This window comes from Dermacentor albipictus, chromosome 7 (genome assembly GCF_038994185.2).
Source record: "Dermacentor albipictus isolate Rhodes 1998 colony chromosome 7, USDA_Dalb.pri_finalv2, whole genome shotgun sequence".
NCBI classification, from domain to species: domain Eukaryota; kingdom Metazoa; phylum Arthropoda; class Arachnida; order Ixodida; family Ixodidae; genus Dermacentor; species Dermacentor albipictus.
Genome location: NC_091827.1, coordinates 28,537,717 through 28,565,278, shown reverse-complemented (window position 1 = coordinate 28,565,278; position 27,562 = coordinate 28,537,717). Strand labels below are relative to the sequence as shown.

Here is a 27,562-nt window from a genome sequence, read left to right as displayed (position 1 = left end):
GCGATGCCGAGTAAAACTCCTGTGTTTGTAGTGGAGAAGGCATAACCGGGATTACGCACTCGAAAACAACTCTGCTGCGTCTTGTCACATCTTCGAACAAGCAACGTTCACAATGAGCGCGACGGAGCGACCGCCGTCATTGCTTTTATCCCGTCGCATTACGTCAGTTTTAGTTTGTTTTGTGTATATTTTGGGCATGCGCGTGTACATTGCCGACAAGCCGTACCCTGACCTGAGTTTTCTACGATTTGCGCAACAACTTTTGGCCTGGTGGTCATTGACGAGCAGTACGTGTTATTTTGGCACTTCAGAAATCTAATTTGTCGATCAATCTGGCTTTATTTCATACTCACTCCTCTTGCAGTGGTTATTAGTAAAAAAAATAACGATATGGCTCCTGCGTCCAATACCCACCGGTACTAAAGAAAAGTGACGGCGCAACGTGGACATTGTCGAAAATACACCTGCCACATGGCAGATTAGAGCTCTTCATTCCCGTCTATCTAAAGTCGCTTCTTATATGAAGTGACCCGGCAGATAATTGAAACCAACGGTCAAGCTGACGGGGTCAAACTAATGTTTAGTTAGCTGCGCCCTGAGCGTGACATGTATTGTGATACACGTGTATTGATTGCATATAACATGTGATCAAGGAAACGAGTGTATTTAGGGAAAACAGAGTGGTGTCCTTATAAAGAAAACAGTGCACAGAAAGCGTAAAACAGAGTCGTGTATTTATTCTTGAAATGTAAAGTCGCTTGCAATCTTCGTCCCCCTGGAGAAATATGAAGTCCACACTAGTGTAGCTCGCAGTTATCGCTTCGCAGACCTCAAAAAAAAAAGTTTCTTCCATTGTAGGAAGTCGAGATCGCTGGCCAGAAGCACTTGGACAAAGACCACTGTAGACCATCGAAGGCAACCTCAGGCGGCGTAGAGTCGGCGAGCCAGGGTTCTCCCATTGGGCAATCTCGGTGCTGCAGAAAGAGTGTACAAATTAGACACGAGAGGGGGAGAGACCGTTTGTCTCGAACTACAACGTGCAGCTACGCAACGCTTGGTGTAGCCCTACTAGTGTCACGTCGCAGTCGTTTCTGATAACGCATTTATTGTTTCTTTCATTGTCCCGGTAATCACGTGTAGTGCGTATTCCTGAGGAAGAAGCTATCTACCACCAAAGCGGAAATGAGGTGAAAGAATGGTGAAACAGAAGATTTACATTATAGAATGATTGCGCAGTTTGACTTTCATTGTGCGACACTCGGTGTAACTAACCCAGCTTCGCTGTTCGACTATCTTCACGGACTGGAAGGAGCGGTCAATTTTTTTCACTCTATTTGCTCGCCATCGATGAAGGACTAGTACTATACTTGATTGACACTGTATATATAGTCAGGACGAAGTCCATGCCGCTTCCCATTGCAACCGTAGGACCATGAGCGCGCCCAAAAGGTTTCAATGTTGCATAAAGCAATCACGCAAAGATACGCATAAGTAATGGCCTGTACTTCACGGAATACAGCGCACCAGATCGTAAAAACAATTACATGTATTACAAAGTGATAAAAAATGAATAGTACGACACAAACTAGAAGCTCTTTGCTTTTCTCGCACTTGGTTAACATTTTGGTAAGCGCTAGCAGCGCTTCAGGTCGAAGGAGAATCAGATCACGGGAGCGGCAGAGGAATAAACGAGTTACCTTAAGAGAGGTCTAGCTGCCTTCACTTGGATGGGGACGCCGGTGAAAGACGGTCCCGGTGATCGGCGTGTCCATGTGCACCCCAGGGGGAGAGCATACGGGTATGTTCCTTGCTCAGATGCTGCAAAGTAATGACGAAGCTGTTAGAACAAGTCGACGATCCGGCACGTCAAGTGCCCGTATACCATTCCACATTACCCAGCCAAAGCAATCGCACGCGGTGATTCACTTTCGCACAGGTCACGACTGTGGACCTGGCCTTACTTCTAAACAATGTCAGCTATTTGTTTTTTATGACGTCCAGTCAAGACAATGTATAGATAACCCCAGCTCTGGCCATTAAATCCTGTAATTGTTTCTCCACCTCCACATTTATTCATCATCCAAAGCTTGCGTCGGCGCTTCTCCAAGTTCGAAAATATGTCAAACCACTCTTAAGTATGGGTAGGCTTTGGGACATGTTATGCTTGGTTTATTGAGACAGTGACGTCGGCGCAATCTTTAATGCCCTAGCATGTTACCCGGCGCCGCAACTGAGGGAAGGCAGGAGAAAGATGTCCATGAGATCACGAATAATCAGAAGTATATATAACCGATGACAACCAAAGAATTGAGGGCGAAGTCTCGCCTAACAAACGCGCATAAGTCGCATGTTTCTGAAAGGTGACGGCATCGAGAGAACACGACGGACCGTTTACCAAGTGTAAAACTACTCGTGATATTGTATTTCCGCGCAGGTAGACCATACGGTGCATTCCAGTACAGCGACTTCAGAGGTACAGAAATTATTGCATGCACTGTACAATTACAAGCAATGTACAGCAACCCGCTCAACTCCCTTGCCAAGGTTTAATAAATCGACTCAGAAAATGCCAACGGGACAACTTGCCGGAGAGTCGGCAAGTTAAGCCATGCTCTCTTTTACTTTGCTTAGTTCCGTAAAATTTCCACGCAGCACGAAAACCTTCGCTGGCGACTTCCTGAAAGCATGTAGGCCACCTAAGATGGTAAGGCTCGATCCGTTTTCTTTAAGATTATTTAAACGCCTACTATGCGACATTTTTTAAACAAAATTGTGTGAACTTGTTTGCAAAAATGAAAGCGAAAAAAAGAAGAAAGCTGCAGCAGCAGATATGGGTGTCACCCCATTCGTGGGGTACCTATGCATACCCATAACACCTAACATGTGCAAAAATGCAGTAAAGCAAATTGCTATACAAATACGTTAGCCTTCACTGCAAGAAATTCCACTAACGCCAGCGTCGTTTAACCACAGAAAACCCAAATTTGAAATCACGCGTTCGCTCTCGATTGTCTCGTGCGGCATTTCATAAGATGCCGTGTCTCAAACCGCATACTCGCGTTTGCGGGAGATGTCATAATGTTCAATGATCTAAAGATGCGAATAAATTTCGTAGCAAGTGGGTTACTCACCTTGTGCGCGTAGGAAACGGAAATAACCGTTAGCCGGCCCAGTCTTCACAATGTGGTGAAGTGAAAAGCCAGGCCGCGGCTGGACCGGAGCACGCAGTATGCGCGTAGTCCACTCCGGCCGTGACCGGGCAGGCCGACCGGTGCAGGAAAAGGGTGCTGCAGTGCAAGTGCTCTCCTTTTATGCGTTCTTTCGACCACGTGGTCCCCTAGAAAACAATGAGAGAGAGAGAGAGAGAGAGAGAGGAAAATAGAGTGAGTTAGAAAAAGAAGAAAGAGAGTTTGAGCGAGGGAGAGAGCGAGCGAGACAACTGTTTCTTCTGCAGAGTTCAGCTGGCTCCCTCCCTCGCGTGGTATACCGTGCCCTCCCCCACGTCCCCCACCAAAACTTTTGCACTTGACATCCGCAAGGCATGTAAACCGCGTAACATAGTAAGGCCGGCTCCGCTTTCGTTCAATTTACTATAGGATATTTTTTTTTTACAAAATTGTTTAGACATGTTTGCAAAAGAGACAAAATAAAGATACCAATAAAGCTGTGGTAGCAGATTGAGGTACCACCCGAGTCGTGGGATAAGTATGGATACCTATAGTGCCTGACATGTACGTTAGGTGCATTAAAGCACATTTATCTACAAATATGTCATCATAAGTGAAAGAAATGCTACTAAGACTAGTTTTCTTTCACCACAGGCAACCGAACCTTGAAACCACGCGTTCGCTCTCGACTGCCTCGTGAGGCATTTCATAAGATGCCGTGTCTCAAGCCGCATACTCGCGTTTCCGCAGGATGTCATAACGTTCAATCATCTAAACATGCGAATAAATTTCATAGCAAGTGGGTCACTCACCTTGTGCGCGTAGGAACCGGAAATGAGCGTTAGCCGGCCCAGTCTTCACAATGTGGTGAAGTGAAAAGCCCGGCCACGGCCGGACTGGAGCACGCACCATGCACGTAGTCCAGTCCGGCCGTGACCAGGCAGGCCGACCAGTGCAGGAAAAGGGTGTTGCAGAGCGAGTGCTCTCCTTTTATGCTTTCTTTCGACCACGTGGTCCCCTAGAAAAGAACGAGAGAGAGGGAAAAAGAGAGAGAGTTAGAAAAGAACAAAGAGAGTTTGAACGAGGGAGAGAGCGAGCGAGAGAACTGCTTCTTCTGCAGAGTTCAGCTGGCTCCCTCCCTCGCGTGGTGTGCCGTACCCTCCCCCACGTCCCCCACCAAAACTTTTGCACTTGACATTCGCAAGACATGTAAAACACAGTAAGGCCGGCTCCGCTTTCTTTCAACTTACTATAGGATATTTCTTTTTTTACAAAATTGTAAGGACGTGTTTGCAAAAGGGAAAAAATAAAGATGCTAATAAAGCTGTGGTAGCAGATTGAGGTTTCACCCGAGTCGTGCGATACGTATGGATACCTACAGTACCTAACATGTACGGTAGGTGCATTAAAGTACATTTATCTACAAATATGTAATCATAAGGGAAAGAAATGCTACTAAGACTAGTTTTGTTTAACCACAGACAACCGAACCTTGAAATCACGCCTTCCTCTCGAATGTATCGTGCGGCAATTTCATAAGCCGTTATAACGTTCGATGATCTATTCAGCTTATGAAAGACACGAATAAATTGCGTAGCAAGTGGGTTACTCACCTTATGCGCGTAGGAAACGGAAATGAACGTTAGCCGGCCCAGACTTCACAATGTGGTGAAGTGAAAAGCCAGGCCACGGCCGGACCGGAGCACGTACCATGCGCGTAGTCCAGTCCGGCCGTGACCAGGCAGGCCGACCGGTGCAGGAAAAAGGTGATGCAGAGCGAGTGCTCTCTTTTTATGCTTTCTTTCGACCACGTGGGCCCCTAGAAAACAACGAGAGAGAGAGAGAAAAAGAGTGAGATAGAGAAAGAAGAGAGTTTGAGCGAGGGAGAGAGCGAGCGAGAGAACTGTTTCTTCTGCAGAGTTCAGCTGGCTCCCTCCCTCGCGTGGTATAGCGTGCCCTCCCCCACGTCCCCCACCAAAACTTTGCACTTGACATCCGCAAGGCATGTAATACGCGTAACATAGTAAGGCCGGCTCCGCTTTCGTTCAATTTACTATAGGATATTTTTTTTTACAAAATTGTTTAGACATGTTTGCAAAAGGGACAAAATAAAGATACCAATAAAGCTGTGGTAGCAGATTGAGGTACCACCCGAGTCGTGGGATACGTATGAATACCTATAGTGCTTGACATGTACGTTAGGTGCATTAAAGTACATTTATCTACTTATATGCCATCATAAGTGAAAGAAATGCCACTAAGACTAGTTTTCTTCAACCACAGACAACCGAACCTTGAAATCACGCCTTCCTCTCGAATGTATCGTGCGGCATTTCATAAGTCGTTATAACGTTCGATGATCTATTCATCTTATGAAAGACACGAATAAATTTCGTAGACGGTAGATTACTCACATTGTGCTTGTAGGAAACAGAAATCGTCGTTAGCCGGCCCAGTCTTCACAATGTGGCGAAGAGCAAAGCGAGGCCTCGGCCGGACTGGAGCACGCACCATGCACGTGGTCCAGTCCGGCCGTGACCGGGCAGGCCGACCGGTGCAGGAAAAGGGTGGTGCACTACGAGTGCTCTTCTTTTATGCGTTCTTTCGACCACGTGATCCCCTGGAGTATGAGGAGAGAGAGAGAAAGAGGGAGTGAGCGAGAGTTCGGTGAGGGAGAGAGAACTGTTTCTTCTGCAGAGCTCAGGTGGCTCCCTCTCGCGTGGTATGGCGTGCCCTCCCCCACGTCAATTCTCACCCCCGACGCGAGCGCTCCTCTTTCCCCTACCGGCGCAAGGCGAACTTTCTCGATGAGTCACGCTTGTCTCCACGTGGCCGCTTCTTTGTAAACTCACGTGAAAAGAGATCATCACTAGTTGAGGGAGCGATGCTTCTCGAGCCAGCACTTCGACACCACGACTTGGCTTACAACGAGGCAATAATGGCCGCTGATGCTCGATGGAAAGACGCACTCGCGGTGATTGTCAAGCGGACGTGTAGAGTACGATCACAAAAAAGAAAGTCGAAATGTTCAAAAAACGATAATCATTAGTTGTGTTAGCTACATTACAAGGTGGAAGGGTGCTCAAGCCGAGGTGTTGCAGCTGATTCTTTCCAGTCGTTGTAAGAATACGAAATAGACGAGAGTTCTCAAGTGCAAGCAGGGCCTGTCAATCGTAGGGCCCTACTTTTCCGCTAAACCAGGAAGAAAAGAGACCTCTTTTTGCGGCTAAAAGACCAACGATAAGATATCCAAACGCGTTAACAGGAAATGACTTGTGTGAATAGACTCGTATTTGTACATATTGCTTTCATTTCACATTTCCTCTACTTAGTCAATCCTGTCGGTGGATAAATAGTGTTGCGCTGCTTACCACTAGATCCTGGGTTCGACTCCCGACCACTTGGACGCATTCAGAGAAATGCTCGTGTACTGCGCTCGGGATTGTAAAGTGAACAGCACCATATCGCTCGTGTCCCTCGTGGTCGTTAAAGCCCGCAACCTTAAATAACCTAACATTTTTCACACTGCTGCGCACCGGCAGGACAATGTTATGCATACTTATCACATGCAGCACATCAGAGAAAGAAATAATGTGAGTGATATGTTCCTGTTTGTGTAGACGTCGTAAAGCAAACGTAGTTAAGCAGACTGATAACAATTAAATCACAGCCTTCCGGCACTGAAGGTCGGGAATGTAATTTCTACACGCCGCACACGAGATCAATGAATACCGACAGACGTGCAGACTCCCGAGTGAACGCAACCTCCTGCGGACTCAAAACTGACCTGATGCAAACGAATGTTTAGCTGGAAAATGACTGCATCAGGATATACGTTTGTCTGAATGCAAATAAAACGCGCTGAAGGCGGGAAAATACGCGCAGACACATACGCGCATTTTCTTCGCACAAGCAATTTATCTTCTAGTCGAACATAACGACCCAGGGTTAGCAGTGCTTTCACGACGTTTCAACGGTGAAAGTGATTGTCTCTGCTTGATCCAGATGAGAGGGTGCAGATCTCGATTGACACGAATCACCTGTGACAAACCACAGGCGTAAAGCTTTCGCACGTAGCACGGCGCTTGCAGGAAGCCATGCTTCGACAGTACGGAGGATGTCTTTTCTCTTTTTATTCATGTCTTCCTTTGAACCGTAATCAAAATGCATCAAAGAGGCACGCAGCGCGGAACTGAAGCACGTCCGACAGCTAAGCAACTAAAGTTTACACAGCTAAGCCGAAATCAAGATTCCACCGCCTAAGCGCCATGCGGTGAAACACCACTTGCATTGACCGATCTTTTGGTCATGTACTTCGCTGTACGGGTTAAGACAATCGCACAAAGGAAAAGAAGAAGAAAAAATTCAAATAAATGTCGCGGTGCAGCGTACAAACATCGCTGTTGTTTTCTTCTTTTTTTTTCGCAGAAAAGCAAAGCCGCGTGCAAACAGTTGCTGGATAGAATCGGGAAGGGAATAAGCGATGTTTCCAAAGCTGGTGCAAGCGCGCGGTGAGGATGACGAGCTTGCACGTGTCGATTAGTCATCGATAAGGACCGAAGCCGCATTCCAGAGAAAGCTTGAGGATGGCTCGCAGCACACTTTAGTCCACGGGTCATTCAAGGAAACTTCCATTCAGTCGCCTGTGCGAGGAGGGGAAGTCAGACGCGGACAATAGAGAAGCCCTTCTCGCACCAGCCAGATGCCAGGTGACAGATTTCTCCGAACTGCATGGAATTCGCAAGATAGTCGTGCGCGCGCCCCTTCCATACCGGGATCGCGGTCGCTGCATGCCAGATGACAAAGAATGTCAAGCTGAAATTGGAAGGGGAACAAAAGGCTATGGAAAAGAAACCTCTTATGAGTAACTACTTAAGAGGAAAAAAACGAAATCAGGAATGCTGTAATTATCCGTGACTCCCGTGACTCAGAACGTATTTTTTTATAGCGCAAGCTTGACAAGGACAAAAGAAGGCACATCTGACACACACAGATGTGTGTCAGATGTGCCTTCCTTTGTCCTTGTCAAGCTTGCGCTATAACAAAATAAGATATGCCGTACCAACAAGCCCCTATTGCTATCCTCAGTGACTCAGAAGCAGTGCAGAAACTGCAGCGCGTCCCCTTCTGCTAAGCAGCGAAGCCAAGGGGGACGCAGATAGAACTGCAGAGAGAAGAAGATGGAGAAGAAGCAGTTCTCATATAATAGAGGGAGGGGAGGTGACGTGAGAAGGGAAGGACGCCGTGCTGCCATATGGGCTGAAGAACTAAGCGTAGTTTCCCACTACCAAACCATGAAGATAGCCCACTATACTATACGACAGCTGTTGCGGGGAGACAGGATAAGCATAAGTTCAAGGTACGGTGTAGCACGTTGCTGCTATATTTCCGAAAAATAAACGCCATGCAAATTTGTCAAGCCTGCAACTTAGGGCGCACAGAAGCAGAGCCCCATTAATTAAAGCACACCACAGGGTCCAGACGACACTACGGAAGCAGTTGACCGCGAAATCAACAATTCTGTGCCTGCCGCATCAGCTTTGCGGCTATGGCATTGCTAGACGCCGTGGATTTCATCCCAATTGCGGCAGCCGCATTTCGACGGGGTCGAAATAGAAAACGCACGTGCACTTAGATTTTGGGACACGTTAATGAATCCGAAGTCCGCCACTACGGCGCGAATCATAATCCGATTATGGTTTTGGCACGTATAGACCCATAATCAAATTTAAGTTTGATAGTTCTGCTACACTGCGATGTGCCATGTGAGGAAATGCAACGCTAAACATTCGCTGAGCTAGGTTACAAAATATGGCCCAAAACAACGCCTCAAGCAAACACCACTCCCTGTGTGTTCTGTGTGCTGAGCAGGCAAAGAGCAGTGGTGCGCGCAAGGTAGCGTTTAACATGCGCTCACAACACACGTGTTAGCCTAAACGTTGAAGAAATTAAGCCTTATCCGTCAACATCCCCGCTAATTATCGTCAATCAAAGCAAACAATACAGAAAGCTTTGCTTACATTGATTCCCACAGTGCGTGGGACCTGCATATTTCTTTTTAACCTAGGTAGGACCTTAGCAAGAGCTTGGTGGCGCAACCTACCACCCCGATCCAAAGGGGACGCTCATAACATCCATCCATCCAATTGACCCGGTCAAAGAGAAGACAGATGCGCACAAGAGCTCTGTCTGAACATTTCGAGAGAAAACGCAACAACGACGGCCGGTTAGACAAGAACGGAAAATCATGCGGATTTCATGCACGGTGGGAATCGATGTAAAGCGAAGCTTTATGTGCTCGTTCTTTGAATGACGATAATTAATGCTGATGTTGACGGTGAATGTTAAATCTCTTCAGCGCACAGTCCAGTACGAGAGTGGCGAGTTGGTGTTAGCCTTTCCTCTCTGCCACGCTCAGGCGCTTACCCAAGGGAGAGGGACCGTTCCCCTCCCCCTCCCCCGAAATCACATGGCATACTTACCCCACCGCCACCCCCCGCTTTTCTCCCTCCTTGTCCTTCATCTCGAAGCTGTGAGAAGTCTCAGTGGAACAAGGCCATGCAGTATCAATAACTCATTGATAATTTTTCTTGGTCTTGAAGCGACAGCTACGGGGCCGGAGATTATGCACATAAATGTAGACCGAGATATATCTCGACACTGATTTCGCGGACCTCGCGGAAAACTTCGCTACTTTTACGAATGCAAATAAAATTACTTTGGCGTAAATCAATCAATGCTTACATCTATTTGATATGTATCGAGCACTGCATTGGCGCTCCAGTTACTTTTGCGCCTTAATGCATCAAACGACGCTTTGTTAAGAAAGTAACTGGAACGCCAGAACACTCCTCCGCAAAGTTAGGTAATTAATATCTCGAAACTGGTGCCATCCTGAAAATGTGGATCCGCCTTGAGAACTCCCAAGTCTAAATTTTTCAATTGCAATATGAGCCGCAAGGTAATTAGTTAAAATGATAATTTGCGAATTTGTTTATTAGACAATTATGCATTTCAATTTCTTGTGCAATTAATGTCGAGCCTCTTCGAGTAGAGCAGCTGATGAACCATAATTGAGCAATCTGCCACAGGCCATATTAAAAAAAAATTGAACATGTTCGCCGAAAGACCCGGTATGTTCTGGTAGAGTAACTTTCAGCTAAATATTCGTCGATATAAGGACAGTTATATTTTATTTATCTTTTTCAGATTAAGACATGATTGCAATTGCGGCTTAAAGCAAATCGAGTTTGAAAACATGCGGTCATTTCCTGCTGCAGAATAAAATTTGAGTCAGCAGCAGGTTATGTTCACTCTCAGGAGTCTGCGCGACTGTCGGTACTCATTGGTCTCGTGTGCGGCTTGATGAATTTATATTCTGCACTTTCAGTGCCGGAAGGCTTTGATTCGATTACTCTAACTCTGCGCGACTGCGTTTGTTTCACGACGTGTACACAAGAATCAACAAATCACTCCGACTATTTTTTCACTGTCATGCTGCATGTGATAAGTGTGCATAACATTGTTCTTCGGGTGCGCAGCAGTGTGAAAAATGTTAGGTTATATCGAGTTGAGGGTTTTAACGACCACGAGGGACACCATAGTGGAGGCCTCCGTATTTATTTTATACGATGTGGAGCTTTTGACTGCACAAACCCCACCGCTGTACACGAGCATTTTTTTTGTTATTTTGAAATAAATATCTGGGAAGGCGCCGAAGTGGTCAGGAGTCGAACACATGACTTTGAGCAAAGTGCCGCAACATTATGTAGCCACCAAGCGGATTGAGTGTGTAGAGCAAATGTTAAGCGAAATTAATTGGTTCGAGTGCGAGTCTATTTATAGAAGTCATTTTCTATTAGTCTGTACTTATATTTCATCGCTGGAATTGAAACAGTCAAAATAGGTGTGTTGCAGTTTTAATGAAAAATTCGCATGCGAAAGTTGTGGAATCGTTCCCCACCCACGGCAAGTTGTTCTTTATCCACTTTCATTTCCATTAATTTATCGCTTATTTATTTCACTTATTTAGCACAAGTAATTTCCCCTATGTTGTCCTTGGTGTCAGTGTTTGTTGGCTTCTGATAGGACTAATAAAAAATCGGACCACTCGGGTAACCCCATTTCTTCTCGTTTATGCGACTGCAGAAGGAACACAGCGACTAGCGACGCATTAAGTGCAGGTAACTGTACGGGGCCAGTCAACACGAACGCGAGTAGGCGTCATCATTGTAGGGTGGCTACATCTCTTACGTTTATTGTCATAAAAAATTTAAAAAAAAAAAACGATCCAGTGGAAACATTCACCAATCAAAAGGCGCTCACTGTCACCACGAAACATATACTTAAGTGTCTTCGTACCATAAGCACCTTTTCCCGCAGAAACGATAAAGCGCGGAATCTGCCTTTTTCCGCCGAACACGACACAGCTGGCCCGGTCAACGAGTTCAACTACACGTCTACCACTTCCACAAGCAAATTAGCTTACAGGTACGCGCATTCAATTTATTCATATTCTTCTGCGGGCGAAGCCCATGTTTCTAGTCTTCGAGATTGCCAATCTAATGCGAGCTTAGAAGATTTTCCGAGCATTACCTCCTCTGTTTGTGAAATCACACAAAGAAAAATTTCCGAGTATTACCTCTTCGGTTTGTGAGATCACACAAGCAAAACAATGATGTTTAAAAATAGTTCCAAATGAAACAGAAGGAACAAGAGTGTGGCCGTATATTACTTCACAGCAGAAGAAGAGCAGCCAAATTCACCTTGGGGTAAAATATATGTAGTCGAAAAGCAGGCGAACTTGCATTCCTACGCCAGATCATGTAGAGCGTGGAAAATTTATAACAGCTGCAAATTGATACACGCTTTCGTAGAGTTGTAGAATAGGCGGTCGCAACGCACATTTTCACAGATGGCTCTACAACTCCGCATCACTCATCGTGCGGATTTTTTGTTCCCTCTACAGGGCAACGATTCTCGTTTCGTCTTGAGCGAGCGACATCATCTACTTCAGCAGAGCTATATGGCATTAAGGAGGCCCTTGTGCGTGTACTTCGGAACAGCCGCCAATGACATGGGTGATATGCAAGGATTCCAAAGCAGTCCCACAAGGTTACACTGGAAGCATAGCGCCAAAAAAAAAAAACGAACCACAAAGTTTGATCTGTCTTGTCTTTGTGGTTCGTTTTTCTACGCGCTATGCTTCCAGTGTAACCAAGTTTTACCAACCAGTCCAAGCATACACTCTTCAGTCCCACAAGTTATGTGAAACAGACACAAGCCTTGTAATAACCAACCTGCCGCATTTGACTTTGCTGATCTTCACTACAAGGCTAAGATTGCTGGGCATGCATTGCATCACATTCCAGTGGATACCTGGTCATGCCGATATTTCAGAAAAATAAAAAGCGGATGAAGGTGCCCGAAATGGACTCCAATACCGCAATTTCAAAACTACATTTTTTTTACAGAAGCCGATGCTTCAACCATTGCAAAAAACAAAAAAAAATGCTTATCAAGAAAAGGACCACATCTGGAATCTGCCGCTTGACGAAGATAATTTCCTGCGTTATATTGACCCAGAAATCAGACAGGAAATTCCACGACCACTTCCTTGACACTTGTACCATCGTCTTCGACTGAACGGGGTATACATGAACAATAATCTGTACCGCATAGGGGTTACCACTAAGCCCTGCTGTGATAACTGTCGCAGCATAGAGACAATGGAGTACATATTACTAGAATACCCCGCGTACCGTGAAAAAAGACCATTTTTTGAGCAGCAAATGGACATGATTTGCCACGATACGTTAACATTACCCCGCATCCGAGGTCCAATGCCAGGCACTTCAAAACAGAGGCGGGTTTTGGATTTATTGTTCAAATACCTGTCAGAAATTGGTCTAATAAGAAAGCTTTAGAGTTTAAACATTTCATATACAAAAGCCTAAATTTACCCACCATGTCACCTGTAAATATTAGTATGAGGTCCACTTGCCTATTTAATATTTATTTTTGCTCTCTTTTTGTCCCACTCCTCAGAAATCTTTTGATCCCGTTCTCCATCGTTATACAGAGTATCATGGCAGCGGTTGTATACGCGCCAGCAAAGATCTGTTTTTCTAATGAGTCTCTCTCTCAAGTGCGATACCAAGTACAAATCCTGTGTTTGTAGTGGAGAAAGCATAATCGGGAGTACGCACTCGAAAGCAACTCTGCTGCGCGTTGTCTTATCTTTGAAGAGGCAACGTTCACAATGAGCGTGGCGGCTGTCTTTGTTTTAATCACCGTCGTATTGATTCATTTTTTGTTTGTACTTTGGGCATGCGCGTGTACATTTCCCACAAGCCGTACACTAAACTGGAATTTTCTACGAATTGCGCAACTGATGGACTGCCGGTGATTGCCCAGCGCGACCTCTTATTTTGGCACATAAGAAATCCAATTTGTCAATCAACCCGGCTTTACGTCCCACTCCTCTTGCAGTGTTGATAAGTAAAGAAAAATAAAGATATCGCTTCTGCGTCCAATACTCACCGGCACTCCAGAAATCTAGTTTATCAATCAACCCGGCTTTACCTCATACTCCTCTTGCAGTTGTTATTAGTATAGAAAAATAACGATATTGCTTCTGCGTCCAATACTCATCCGTAATACAAAAAATTGAGTGCGCAGACATTGTCGAAAATGCACCTGCAAGATGGCAGATTAGGTGCTCTTCATTCCTGTCTATCTAAAGTCCTTTTGTATATGAAGTGACCCACCAGATAATTGAAATCAATGGTCAATTCGACGAGGTCAAACTAATGTTTAGTTAGCTCCGCCCCGAGCGTGACATGTATTGTCACTGCGATATGTTACCGCAAGTTAAAGAAACGAGTGTATTTTGGGGAAGCGAAGTGGTGTCCCCATAAAGAAAACAGTGCGCAGAAATCGTGAGAACAGAGTCGTGTATTTATTCTTGAAATGTAAAGTCGCTTGCAATCTTCGTCCCCCTGGAGAAATATGAAGTCCACACTAGGTCGCAGTTATCGCTTAGCAGGCCTAAAAAAAAAGTTACTTCCATTGTAGGTAATCGAGAGCGTAGGCCAGAAGCACTTGGACAAAGACCACTGTAGACCATCGAAGGCAGCGTCAGGCGGCGTAGCCGGCGAACCAAGGTTTTCCATTCGGCAATCTGGGTGCTGCACAGAGAGTGTACAAATGAGGCATGAGAGGTGGAGAGACCGGTTGTCCCCAACTACAACGAGCAGCTACGCAGCGCTTCTTGTAGCCCTACTAGTGTCACGTCGCAATCGTTTCTGAGAACGCATTTATTGTTTCTTTCATTGTTCCAGTACTGAGTAATCACGTGTAGTGCGTATTCCTGAAGACGAAGCTGTCTACCGCCAAAGCGAAAACAGAAGATTTACATTACGGAAGGCTTGCGAAGTGTAACACCGAGTGTTACACCAATTTCATGGTGTAACACTCGGTGTAACCAACCCAGTTTCGCTGTCCCACCATCTTCACGGACTGGAAGGAGCAGTCAATTTTTTCACTCTATTTGCTCGCCATCAATGAAGGACAAGTAATATGCTTGAGCAGGGTTGCAATGGGAAGCGGCATAGCCGCTTCCCATGGCAACCGAACTACGATTAGCGCGCCCAAAAGGTTTCATTGCTTCATAAAGATACGCATAAGTAATGACCTGTAGTGCACGGAATACAGCGCACCAGATCGTAAAAACAAACACAAGTATTACAAAGTGATAAGAAATGAATAGTATGACACAAACTAGAAGCTGCTTGCTTTTCACGCACTTGGTTTAACATGTCATGTCGAAGGAGGATCAGATCACGGGAGCGGGAGAGGAATAAACGAGTTACCTTGAGAGAGGTCTAGCTGCCTTCACTTGGATGGGGGTGTCGATGAAAAAAGGCCCTGATGATCGGCGTGTCCATGTGCAACCCAGGGGGAGAGCATACGGGAATGTTCTTTGCTCAGATGCTGCAAAGTAACGACGAAGCTGTTAGAAGAAGTCGACGATCTGCAACGTCAAGTGCGCGTATACCATTCCACATTACCCAGCCAAAGCAATCGCACGCAGTGATTCACTTTCGCACAGGTCACGACTGTGGACCTGGCCTTACTTCTAAACAATGTCAGCAATTTTTTTTATGACGTCCAGTCAAGACAATGTATAGATGACCCCATCTCTGGCCTTTAATTCCTGTCATTGTTTCCCCACCTCCACATTTATTCATCATCCAAAGCTTGCGTCGGGGCTTCTCCAAGTTCGTAAATAGGGAAAAAAGGGAAAAAATAAAGATACTAATAAAGCTGTGGTAGCAGATTGAGGTTTCACCCGATTCGTGGGATACGTATGGATGCCTATAGTGCCTAACATGTACGTTAGGTGCATTAAAGTACATTTATCTACAAATATGTTATCGTAAGTGAAAGAAATGCTACTAAGACTAGTTTTCTTTAACCACAGACAACCGAACCTTGAAATCACGCCTTCCTCTCCAATGTATCGTGCGGCATTTCGTAAGTCGTTATAACGTTCGATGATCTCTATTCAGCTTATGAAAGATACGACTAAATTTCGTAGCAAGTGGGTTACTCACCTTGTGCGTGTAGGAAACGGAAATAGCCGTTAGCCGGCCCAGACTTCACAATGTGGCGAAGTGCAAAGCGAGGCCACGGCCGGACTGGAGCACGCACCATGCACGTGGTCCAGTCCGGCCGTGACCAGGCAGGCCGACCGTTTCTGAAAAAGGCTGGTGCACTGCGAGTGCTCTCGTTTTATGCTTTTTTTCGACCACGTGATCCCCTAGAGAACAAGGAAGAGAGAGAGAAAGATTGAGCGAGAGAGAGGGCGAGATAAGGAGAGAGAGAGAGAGAGAGTTGTGTTGCGGGAGAGAGAGCGAGTAAGAGAACTGTTTCCCTCTCTCGCGTGGTATGGCGTGCCCTGTCCCACGCCAAGTAGATGGATGGGATGAATGGAAGGTAGGAGCGTCCCCTTTGAAACGGGGTGATGGCAGTTGCGAACATGCTCAGCTTTTTATTTTGCCTTTTATTTTTATTTACCTGTGTTGTGTGTTAATAAAATTATCGATTTTCTTTAATTACGTCTTCCTACCCTTTTAACCTTATGTCACCTCTCTGCTTTTGAGCCACCAATCCTCCAATCGCCTTTTGCTAAATTCTACCGCATACTTATTTACATGACTATTATTATCTCTGCACCCTAGGGCCTCAGGAAGCGTGACTGTGGCCGCACCGACATCGGGATTGATACCATCACATCTTAGTATGAGGTGTTCTATTGTTGCTACATATTTACCACACACAGTACATTTGTCTTCTTCGTTAAATTTCTTTTTATAGCTCCGCGTTCTAAGACATCCTGACCTAGCTTCAAAGAGAAGGGCACTTCCTCTTGAGTTATCGTAAAACGCTTCCTTCCTGATCTGCTCTTTCCAGTCTCGATATAGTTCAACACTATGCTTCTTTTCCATTGAAGTTATCCTATTTTTACCTTCCCCGTTTTTAACCTGTCGTTTAATGCTCTGTCTTTCTTCGTCCTCGTGTCTGGCATACTTACTGGTTAGCTTCCTAGTTCTGTCTGGCATACTTACTGGTTAGCTTCCTAGTTCTTTTCTGTCTCACCCCCGACGCCAGCGCTTGTCTTTCCCCTACCGGAGCAAGCTGAACTTTCCCGATGAGTCACGCTTCTGTGCACGTTGCCACTTCTTAAGTCAATGCACGTGAAAAAGTTCAACACTGGTTGAAACTGGTATGCTTCTCGAGCCAGCATTTCGACACTAGGACTTCTCTTAGGTCGAACCAACAATGGCCGTTGATGCTAGATGGAAAGACGCAGTCCTGGATAGATTGAAGTCGACGTGTAGATTAGAATGACAAAAAAAAGTCTGAATGTTCAAAAAACGACAATCACTAGTGCCTTAGCTACATAACAAGGGGGCATGGCGTTGAAGCGGAGGGGTTGCGGCTGATTCTTTCAAGTGGTTATAAGGATACGAAATATAGACGAAAGTTGTCACGTGTAAGCAGGTCCTGTCAATGGCAGGGGCTTAATTTTCCATTAAAACAGGAAGAAGACCCACTACTTTTGACAGTTCAAAAACGAGCAATATGATATGAAAACTGATTAACAGAATATGGCTTGAATATGTAGACGCGTATTCACTCTATTTGATTTAATTTCCCATTTGGTGTTCTTACTCAGCCCGAGTTCATAAGTTCGACTCCCAGCCACTTGGTCGCATTCGCAGATATGTAATGCTATAAAAGAAAAATGCCCGTGTGCCACGCGGGGGGTTGTGCAGTCAAAAGGACCACATCGCGTAACATAAATACGGAAGCCTCCACTATACGGTGTCCCTCGTGGTCCACTTTTGAGCTTGCTAAAAGAAGCAACTTCACACAACCTAACATTTTTCGCACCACTGCGCACCGGAAGAACAATATTATGCATATTTATCACACGCAGCATAAGAGAACAAGAAATAGTGCGAAGGATCTGTTCGTTTTTGTGTACACGTCGTAAAGCAAATGCAGTTACGCAGAGTTAGAATAATTAAATCACAGCCTTCCGGCCCTGAAAGTGCAGAATGGAAATTCTACACGCCGCGCACGAGATAAATCAATACCGACAGTCGCGCAGATTCCTGAGAGTGAACGTAAACTCCTGCTGACTCAAAGCTGACCTGATGTTAACGAGTATATAGCTGGAAACTGACTGTATCAGAATATATGTTTGCCTAAAATTTAAGTTAAATGCGCTGAAGGCGGAAAAATAAAAGCTGAGACACATACGCGCATTTTCTTCGCACAAGCAATTCCTTTTCTAACACCCTTCCCTGCTCACTTGTGCGACCCAGCGCCGTGTTGTCGCTACGTTTCAACGGTGAAAGTGATCGTCTCTGCTCGATCCAGATCAGAGGGTTCAGATATCATTTGACGCCAAGCAATTATTTGTAAACCATCGCCGCAAAGTTTTCGTATGTTGTACGGCGAGCGCAGGAAGTCGTGCTTCGACAGTGCACAGAAACGGGTGAGGACAGTTCTTTTTGTTCTTTTCTTGTTTTGAACTGCAATAAAAAAAATGCACCAAAGGCGCACACAGCGTGCAACTGAAGCACGCTGCGTGCTTGTCGGACAGTTTGCAACTAAAGTTTACTCGACTAAACTAAAATCCAAATTCCACCAACGACGTGCCATGCGGCAAGGTACCGCGTGCATCTCCCCACGCGGTACCCATCTCTTGTTGATTTAGTTCGCTGTACGGTACGGAAAAACAAATCGAATAAACGTGCGCCGCATCGTAAAAACACGGTTATTTCTTTTTCCACAAAGGCAAAGCTGCATGCAAACAGTTTCTCGACACAATCGGGAAGGGAATGAGCAATATTTCGAAAGCTCGTGCAAGCGTGCAGCGACGATGGCGAGCTTGTGCGAGTCGATTAGTCATCGATAAGCGGGTACGCCGAATTCCAGAGAAAGCGTGAAGATGGCTCGCCCACTGTAGGTCGCCGGACATTCGGCGAAGCTTCCATTCAGTAGCGCGTGTGCGGAGGGGAAGTCAGACGCGGACAATGGAAAAGCCCCTCTCGCGTTAGCCAGGTGCCGTGCCACAGTTTTCTCCGAACTGCATGGAATTCGCAAGATAGTCGCCCGTGCCCCTTCGACAGCGTGGTCCGTGCATGCCAGTTGACAAAGAACGTCAAGCTGAATGTCGGAGAGGGAATCAAAGGCAATCGAAAAGAAACCTGCCAAGAGTAACTACTTCAGAGGAAAAAAAAATCTAAATAAGGAAAGAAACAATTTATGATAACTCAGAGGGAAGCTCATTACTTTTTGAAGCGGGATCGGGATGCCTTAGAACACGCACTTACAAAGCGAGAAATAAGAAGGGAGAAGAAGCGTGTGCTTGAACTGCGCTAAAGCTAGGGACAAGATTGGGCATGCTTTATTAGAATATGAAGATATCTGCGCAGCGGTCGATATAAGCACCGCAGGCCTGCTTGAAGCCCCTAGTTTCAACGACAGCAGGGGAAAAGTAAACGTGTATGCAACAGAGATTAGTAAGAGGCGATAGGAAGTTTGGTGAAGAAAAGTAGGCAAATGATAAAAAACGGAGATATACAAAAACAAAGCTCACCTTAGGGGGTCAGCAAATTTGATTATGGGAATTGATTGTGGGTTTTTTTTTTTTTGAACCTAGGTAGGACATTAGGCAGTATAAAAGCAAGAGCTTGGTTCCGCAACCCACCGCCCCGTTGCAAAGGGGAGGCTCATAACATCCATCTATCCGTCCGTCCGTCCATCCATCCCTCTACCAATCCATCCATCCGTCCAGTTGGTCCAACCAAACAGAAGACAGAAGCACACAACCTCTCTGTCTGAGCATCTCGTGTGTGAAAGCGCGTAAACGATTGCCACTGAGAAAATAACTGAAATTGCGCATATCTCCCGCTCGATGGGAATCGATGTAAGTGAAGCTTTATGTGCTTGTTGCTTTGAGTCACCATAGTAAGCGGTGATGTTGAAGGCGAATGTTTAATTTCTTCGGCGCTTAGTGCAGTGCGAGAGTGGTGAGTAGATATTACCCTTTCCTCTCTGCTACGTTTCTGGCTTGTATATGCACGCTCTAAACCACCACCTGACACGGCGGGCAAGCCAGCGACAGCAGCGAGTGAAAAAGTCTAAGAGGCAAGGAAAGGTTCGCTTCAACGAGCCTCTAGACAATGGATCGGTCTTGCCAAGCAATGTCGTGAGGATATCCGAGCGCTTGTAAAGCAAATGTACGCGGCAGCGGAATGCAGAACATGCAACTCGGAGGGTGGAGGGGGTTACAGTTGTTCACGGTGTGGCTGTGATGGTGACACAACGGTGTGGTTGTCATGGACAGTCTTCTCGATGCCTGCTACAAATTCTATTACTTAAGATAAGAGAAGTAGAAACCCCTCCAGCGTTTCTCCATGCGCGCGCTCTGTTTGGCGCGCCAGCCACTCCTGAAAATAAGCCACAAATACTGACTACCTTTTTCGTTACTACATTCCCGCTCTTTTTCTGCCTGCAAGTGTCTGTTCCCTTCTATTTTCTTATCCGTTCTTCCCGTTTCTTGTATTTGTTGGTGGGATTCTTTGAAAGCGTGCATGCATTTGTCGCTGTTAAGCATTTTCCACGATTTACCTGTTTTGGCGTAGGAATGCAAGCACGCATGCTTGTCGCTTATGTATTTAACGCCAAAGTGAATTTTGGCGCTTTCCCTCTTTTGTAAAAAGTTTAGGGCGACATTATTGTTCCCTTTGTTTCATGTGGAACTGTTTGTAAACATCATTGTCTTGCGTATGTAATCTCTCAAACGGCGCAGCTAATATTTCGAAATTCGGTGCCCTCATTACACTGGCAAGCTCGAAAACACATGGGGTTCGCCCGCGAAAGAAAACGAATAGTTTGAATGCACGTGCTTTTCATCTAACTCTGCTTCCAACAGTGTTACGCTCTAAGAAATGTTTACACCCTTTGATCCGTATTTTGCCACACAATAAACGCCATCTGTCTTGTCCGCAGTTCCCTTCTTTAGCGCTGCGAGCCCGGTAAGAGGCGATTGGAGGATTGGTGGAAGAAAAGTAGGGAAACGACAAAGGACGGAGACGTACAGAAGCACAGTTCGCAATAGGGTATCAGAAAATTTGTACGTGGTAGTTCATAGTGTGTTTTTTTTTCCTCATTGGTTAACCTAGGTAGGATATTAGGCAGCATAGTAGCAAGAGCTTGGTGGCGCAAGCCACCGCCCCGTTCCAAAGGGGACGCTCATAACATCCATCAATCCATCCTCCTAGTAAGGACACCCTGCGCATTGTCAGCATGACATGGCATTGCCGACAGGAAAGTAGCAGGCGCGGCGTTTTCAAGAAAGGAACCACAAGCAAGGCAGATGACGATTATTGTTGTGTGGCCGATTTACACAAGATAGGGTGTAAACTTTTTTCGTGTTCGTGTGTCTTTGAACTGGTTGACCGCGTCAGCCGGGTTGATTTTGGCAAGAAAAGGGAGATTCCGCGCGTTTTCGTTTCTGCGAGAAAGACGATTACGGCGCGAATACGCAGAAACATATCTTTGATGTCGACAGTGAGCGCTGTTAGATGGATGAATGTTTCCACTACGAAAGAGGTGAAGGCACCCTGCAATGCCTGCGCCTACTTGCATGTCTTTGGAATGGCCCCCGAACAGCTAACGTGCACTTAATGCTTCACTAGTCGCTACGTTTTCTAGAAAGTACGATACGACGGAAAACTTGTACTCACCGGCATTACAAAATATTGATGGCGCAACATGAAAATGTACATGCAAGGTGGCCGTCGTAAGTGTTCCTATCTATCCAGTGCCATCGATTTACTCGCCAGATAATTGAAACGAACCTTTAATGCGACGACGTCAAACTAAGCTTTTGTTTGCTCCGCCCGGAGCGTCATTGATATTGTCACGGAAATATCTTACTGCAAATCAAGGAAACGAGTGTAATTTGGGGAAACAAAGTAGTGTCTATATAAAGGAAACATGGCACAGAAATCGTGAAAACAAAGTGGTGTATTTATTCTTGAAATGTAAAATCGCTTGCAATCTTCGTCCCCCTGGAGAAACCAGAAGTCGACACGGAACTCACAATTATCGTTTCGGAGGTCTTCTAGAAAAGAAAAAAAAAAAGGTGTCGTCCATTGTAGGTAGTCGAAAGCGTAGAGCAGAAGTACTGGGACAAAGACCCCTGTAGACCATCGAAGGCAGCCTCAGGCGGCGTGGAGTCGGCGATCCAAGGGTTCTCCATTCGGCAATCTGGGTGCTGAACCAAGAGTGTAGAAACGAGGCATGAGAGGTTGAGAGACCGGTTGTCCCGACCAACAACGAGCAGCTACGCAACGCTTTTCTGTAGCCCCACGAGTGTAACGTCACCATCGTCTCTGATCACGCAATCAGTTAAATCTGATGTGTTGTTTCTTTCATGGTCCCGGTAATCACGTGTCAACCCACAGTAACGCACATTTTTTTCATCCCATTTGCTCGCCATCAATGGAGGACTAGTGCTATACTTGATTCACACTGTATATAGTTCAGGCGAAGTCCACCCCGCTTCCCATTGCAAACGTACGACAACCAACTCGCCCAAAGTTTCGATGTTTCATAAACACATCATAGGCACATATGCTTAACTGACAGATCTATGTACTCCACGGAATAGAGCGCGCAAGATCGTAATAATGAATACAAATATTCCAAACCGATGAGAAATTAATCCTAGGACACAAACTACGAGCCATTTGTTTTTTTCATGGACGTGTTGTTAAACATATTGGTAGCGGTAGCAGCGGCTCTTGTAGGAGGAGGATCAGATCATGGGAGCAGGATAGGAAGAATGGCGTTACCTTGCGAGAGGTTTATCTGTCTTCACTTGGATGGAGGCATCGATGAAAGTAGGTCCTCGTAATTGCGTGTCGACCTGCACCCCAGGGGGAGAGCATACGCGAATGTGCGTTGCTCAGATGCTGCAAAGTAACGACGACGCTGTTATTAGAACAAGTCCACAAATCGCCAAGGTGGGTCCGCGTGCCATTCCACGTTACCCAGCCAATGCAGCCGCACGCAGTGATGTATTTTCGCTCCAGATCAGGACTTTGTGCATAGCCTGACTTCTAAACGACGTCAGCAAATTATCTGTCATTCCGCCAAGACAATGTGTGGATGACCCCACCTCTGCCCATAACATCCTGTAATTGTTTCCCCACCTTCCTGTTTGTTCACCAGCCAAACCTTGCGGCAGGGCTTCTCCAAGATTCAAAATAGGTCGAAGCAGTCTTGTAAGTATGAGTGGCCTCTGTTTTTCCAGACATTGACGTCGGCGCCATCTTTAACCCCCTAGCATGTTACCCGGCGTGGAATACAAGGAAGGCAGAAGAAAGATCACCGTTAGATCATGAATAATCAGAACATAATGTAATCTATGGCAACCCAAGAACTGAGTGTGAAAACCAGCTTGGAAAACGCCCAAAAGTGGCAAGTTTCTGAAAGGTGACGACATCGAGAGAACAGGATGAATCGTTTTCCAAATGTAAAACCACTCGTGATATCGTATTACCGCGAAGGAAGACAATACGGTGAATTAGACTACAGTGTCTTCAGAGGTGCAGCAATTATTTTGATAATACCCCACCCCCTCCCAATATTCACAAAATCGATTCACAAAATGCAAATGATATGTATTTCCGGAGATTCGGCAAGTGAAGGCATGATCACTTTTAGTCGGTTTACTTCCATGAAATTTCAACACAGCACTAAAACTTTTGCACTTGACATCCGCAAGGCATGTAAACCGCGTAACATAGTAAGGCCGGCTCCGCTTTCGTTCAACTTACTATAGGACATTTTTTTTTTACAAAATCGTTTGGACGTGTTTGCAAAAGGGAAAAAATAAAAATACTAGTAAAGCTGTGGTAGGAGATTGAGGTTTCACCCGATTCGTGGGATACGTATGGATACCTATAGCACCTAACATGTACGTTAGCTGCATTAAAGTACATTTATGTACAAATATGTTATCATAAGTGAAAGAAATGCCACTAAGACTAGTTTTTTTTAACCACAGACAACCGAACCTTGAAATCACGCGTTCCTCTCGAATGTATCGTGCGGCATTTCGTAAGTCGTTATAACGTTCGATGATCTATTCAGCTTATGAAAGATACGAAGAAATTTCTTAGCAGGTGGATTACTCACCTTGTACTTGTAGGAAACGGAAAGCACCGTTAGCCGGCCCAGTCTTCACAATGTGGTGAAGTGAAAAGCCAGGCCACGGCCGGACCGCAGCACGTACCATGCGCGTAGTCCAGTTCGGCCGTGACCAGGCAGGCCGACCGTTGCAGGAAAAGGGTGTTGCAGAGCGAGTGCTCTTTTATACGTTCTTTCGACCACGTGGTCCCCTAGAAAACAACGAGAGAGAGAGAGAGAGAGAGGGTTAGAAAAGAAGAAAGAGAGTTTGAGCGAGGGAGAGAGCGAGCGAGAGAACTGTTTCTTCTGCAGAGTTCAGCTGGCTCCCTCCCTCGCGTGGTACACCGTGCCGTCCCCCACGTCCCCCACCAAAACCTTTGCACTTGACATTCGCAAGGCATGTAAACCGCGTAACATAGTAAGGCCGGCTCCGCTTTCTTTCAACTTACTATAGGATATTTTTTTTTACAAAATTGTTTGGACGTGTTTGCAAAAGGGAAAAAATAAAGATACCAATAAAGCTGTGGTAGCAGATTGAGGTACCACCCGATTCGTGGGATACGTATGGATACCTATAGCACCTAACATGTACGTTAGGTGCATTAAAGTACATTTATGTACAAATATGTTATCATAAGTGAAAGAAATGCCACTAAGCCTAGTTTTTTTTAACCACAGACAACCGAACTTTGAAATCACGCGTTCCTCTCGAATGTATCGTGCGGCATTTCATAAGTCGTTATAACGTTCGATGATCTCTATTCAGCTTATGAAAGATACGAATAAATTTCGTAGAAGGTAGATTACTCACCTTATGCGCGTAGGAAACAGAAATAAACGTTAGCCGGCCCAGTCTTCACAATGTGGCGAAGAGCAAAGCCAGGCCACGGCCGGACTGAAGCACGCACCATGCACGTGGTCCAGTCCGGCCGTGACCAGGCAGGCCGACCGGTGCAGGAAAAGACTGCTGCACTGCGAGTGCCCTCCTTTTAAGCGTTTTTACGACCACGTGATCCCCCTGGAGTATGAGGAGAGAGAGAAAGATGGAGTGAGCGAGAGGTCGGTGAGGGAGAGAGAACTGTTTCTTCTGCAGAGCTCAGGTGGCTCCCTCTCGCGTGGTATGGCGTGCCCTTCCCGTGCCAAGTGTCACTGCCGACGCCAGCGCTCGTCTTTCCCCTACCGGCGCAAGGCGAACTTTCTCGATGAGTCACGCTTGTATGCACGTGGCCGCTTTTTTAGTCAATTCACGTGAAAAAGATCAACACTAGTTGAAGGAGGTATGCTTCTCGAGCCAACATTTCGACACCAGAACTTGTCTTAGGTCGAGGCAACAATGGCCGCTGATGCTCGATGGAGCATGCTGAACACGATGAACACTGCTGTGTACCGGAAGAACAATGTTATGCATAACTTGTCAGAGAAAAAATGCATAACCCAACATTTTGAACACTGCTGTGCACTGGAAGAACAATGTTATGCATAACTTATCAGAGAAAAAATAATGTGAGTGATCTGTTCGTTTTTGCGTACACGCGGTAAAGGAAATACACTTAACCAGACTGAGAATAATTACATCACAGCCTTCCGGCAGTGTAAGTGCGGAATGTAAATTCTACTGGCCGTACACAGGACAAATGGATACCGACATTCGCGCTTACTCCTGAGAGTGAAGGTAACCTCCTGCTGACTCAAAATTTATTTTGCACCATGAAATTACCGCAACTGTCCACGCTCGACTTCATTTAAGCCACAATTTTAATTATTTCATAATCTGAAAAAAAGAAAGAATGAACGAACCTTTGCTTACGAATGTGTAGCTGAAAATGGCTGTATACCGGAATATGTCGGGTGTACAAGCGAACACTTTCAAGATTTCTTCAAAGTTGGCCTTTGGCAGATAGCGCAATTCTAGTTAATCAGCGGTTCTACACGAAGAGGCGGACAGTACTTGCACAAAAAATAGAGATGGATAATTGCCTAATGAACTCTCTAATTAATTACCTTACGGCCCATATTGCAATTTACAAATTCTACCCGTGCAGTTCGCAAGGCGGATCTGCTTGGAACGAATTGTCAGGATGCCACCATTTTCGAAATATAGTTCCCGAACTTTGCGGAGAAATGTACTGGCGTTCCAGTTATATTCTTAACAAAACGTCGTTTCGTGCATTCAGGCACAAAAGTAACTGGAATGCCAATGCAGTACTCGGTACATGTGGGACAAGTATAGACATTGACTTATTCACGCCGAGTCAAATTTCCTTGTCTTCTCTAAAGTAATGAAGTTTTACGCGAGGTCGGAGAAATGTGTGCCGATATTCCTCGCTCTGCATCGCTGTGCCTAATCTCGGTGCCCGTAGCTGTCGCTTCATAGCAAAGATAACTGTTCCCTGAGTTATTGATACTCCGTGACCTTGTACTGAAACTTCTGACAGCGTCGAGATAATGGACGAGGAGCGTGAAAGGGTGGAGCGGGGAGGGGCAGATATGGGATTTGTCGAAAGCTGGCACTTTCGCCCAGCGTGGGGAATGACGCAGAGCCAATCAGTTATTGATGGATCCCGATTTCTCGTATTATTCCGAGAAACAGCGAATGGAGGGTTTGACCGTTGTGACTCACAGATCACTCCGTGAAGCGTCCATTCAGTCGTAGCTCTTTTCCTACTCTCTCTCCCACCTTCCCTTCCCCCCCGATGCTGAGCCGTGCTCCCAGTTAGGGCTGCAAGAATGCGCATCTTTTCTCAGCCAAACCCTCTCCCTCCCCTCCCACTCCCCAATTATTGAGCGTGTCACGAACGGCAGTCAAAGGCCAAGACGGCCTCTCTGGTTTGTTTATCCACGGCCGGGCTCTAGGGGAGCTTGCTAGCTGATCGAGCCTCGCCGTGGTTTATCGTCTTAGCTGACGCGGACCATTGCTTTCTCAGAACGGCGTGGAGTTCGCAAGTTAAGCGCTCCTCACTTCGACGTTAACGAGCCGATGTGCTTTGGAAATGACACCTGTAGTCTAGAGGCTTGATAAATTGAAGCTTTCTTTGCCTCTTCGTTCGACTTTTGAACTGGCTGCTTTCGCTGACTTGCACGCCGCCATCCGGCAGGTCAGAGCGTCCTTATACAAGCCAGGAGCGTGGCCAGGCACGTTCCCTGGATATTCTTTCGGGAGGGGGGGGGGGGCGGGGCAAACTAAGGTAACTTTTCTATGCAAATGACGAGGAGGGGGGAGCACCATTACGGCCTCTGGCAATGCCATTGGCGCAAAGCTAACCCGGCAGGCACCTAATTGTTTATTTGGCGGTCGACTGTTTCCGTAGTGTAGCCTTGACCCCGCGATGTGCTTAACTTATTGCGGCTCTGCTTCTGTGCGCCCTCCCTAAGTTGCACGCTTGAAATATTTGCATGGCGTTTATTTTCAGGGAATAGCAGCAACGTGCTACACCGTACCTTGAACTTAAGCTCTTGAGGAACTTAAGCGCTTCATGGTTTCGGAAAGGGAAAGTACGCTTAATACTGCAGCCCATATGGGAGCATGGCTTCCTTGCCTTTTCACGTTACATCCCCCCCTCGATTATATGGGAACTGCCTCTTCTCCCTCTTCGTCTCTCTACAGTTCAAAGTGC

At 46.0% G+C, this 27,562-nt stretch overlaps 3 long non-coding RNA genes across 4 annotated transcripts; all 3 read right to left on the bottom strand.

The window, feature by feature from the left end:
• Window positions 1-739: 739 nt before the first annotated feature.
• On the bottom strand, window positions 740-5,717 carry LOC135917445 (uncharacterized). 2 transcript variants are annotated; one of them, XR_011507123.1, is made up of 6 exons: window positions 5,582-5,717; window positions 4,781-4,986; window positions 3,980-4,185; window positions 3,132-3,337; window positions 1,698-1,818; window positions 740-974 (listed from the first exon to the last, which is right to left on the bottom strand). It is a non-coding gene; the product is annotated as an uncharacterized lncRNA (long non-coding RNA). The 2 variants fall into 2 exon arrangements; XR_010569283.1 differs by lacking the exon at window positions 3,132-3,337.
• Window positions 5,718-14,105: 8,388 nt separating this feature from the next.
• LOC135917422 (uncharacterized) lies at window positions 14,106-15,917 on the bottom strand. The gene is made up of 3 exons (XR_010569271.2): window positions 15,785-15,917; window positions 15,041-15,161; window positions 14,106-14,356 (listed from the first exon to the last, which is right to left on the bottom strand). It is a non-coding gene; the product is annotated as an uncharacterized lncRNA (long non-coding RNA).
• Window positions 15,918-21,761: 5,844 nt separating this feature from the next.
• Window positions 21,762-22,731, bottom strand: LOC135917471 (uncharacterized). The gene is made up of 2 exons (XR_010569288.1): window positions 22,610-22,731; window positions 21,762-22,029 (listed from the first exon to the last, which is right to left on the bottom strand). It is a non-coding gene; the product is annotated as an uncharacterized lncRNA (long non-coding RNA).
• Between the last annotated feature and the right edge of the window lie 4,831 nt (window positions 22,732-27,562).